Source organism: Penaeus monodon, chromosome 6, assembly GCF_015228065.2.
Source record: "Penaeus monodon isolate SGIC_2016 chromosome 6, NSTDA_Pmon_1, whole genome shotgun sequence".
Lineage (NCBI taxonomy): Eukaryota > Metazoa > Arthropoda > Malacostraca > Decapoda > Penaeidae > Penaeus > Penaeus monodon.
The window spans coordinates 54805324-54806649 of NC_051391.1; positions in this window are offsets into that span (position 1 = coordinate 54805324).

Below are 1326 nucleotides of genomic sequence, written 5' to 3' on the forward strand. Positions count from 1 at the left end.
CCTCGGTGTAATTTGTCTGTCCTCGAAAGTCTCACACAGGTCCTCCTTGACTTTGGATTCATCTAGATTTCCTTGTAGTCCTCATCCAGGCCTAACTCGGTGGCGTCCTCATCCACACGTCCTCACAGATCTCGTCCAGGTCCTTCTCGGCTTCATACTCATTCTAACATCGTTGTAATCTTCATCTGGATCTATGGGCGTCCAGGCAGGGTGCAGCATCACAGGGCGGCTGATACCTGTGCTGATGAGCTCCTGCAGTTGACTGGATCTGTGCTTGTCCAGGCAGGCGAACCCCATCCATAGCATCCTTGGGGATTGGTACCTGCGTTGGCGAGTTCCTGGTCCTTCATTGGATCTACGGGCGTCTCGGCAGGCGGCGCCCATCCACTCATGGGGCGGCTTAACACCTGCTCTGATGAACGTCCTGGTCTGCAGGCTTCTGGCGATCTTTCGGTGACGTCCTTCCCACAGCATTCTAAGGTGACCGGTTCTGCAGCAGGTTCCTCCTTCGGTGCCGACTGCTATATATAGTCGGGGAACCAGATCATACACTTAAGGGCCAGATAGCAACAGAAAAAGAAGGGCAACAGAGAAGAGGGGGTGTTAAGTACCATTAGACGGTTATTTATATAAATTTGCGGTTTTTAATGTTCATTTTTAATTTATTTTCGTCTTTTTTTTCATTTCGTGTTTTATTTCACAAAGACTAAGAGGAAAATAGGAGAGGGATACGTCAGTAGTGATCCACATGGACCTGGCTTGAACTGCCAACCGTCTCTGATAGATATGAGAGTAGATAAGGGAAACGACAACAGTAATCCACAAGGATTTACTTGAACCAATTGTCGTCACACAGAGAAGAAATAAATGTAATTTGTACATCATGTACGAGTCACTCATCACAGCTGACAAAAATTGCGGGCTAAAGAGACACATCATATATCTTTACACCGGCACTACAACAGCAACAAACCCTATTAATGAAAAGGTTTCATTGTCTTTTGTTCTGTTTGGATGAGTGAGTAAGTGTGTGTGTGTGAGAGCGACAGCGAGTGTGAATGAGAGTAAATGTGGGAGTGACCTCACACAGAGAATCAATCACAAACGTGAAGATTAACATTCACTATTACAAAACTGAGGTAAATTGGCACTGCTAGCTATATAAAATTATTTCAACTACCACATTGAATTTAACATTTAATGATATGTGACAGAATGTATGCAATAATGAAAGGTAACATAAGCTTTTTAGCAAGTAAATCTTCTCGGAGTCAGAAAATTTGAACTGCCGAGGTAACCATGTCTAACTATGCATGTTAGACTTCA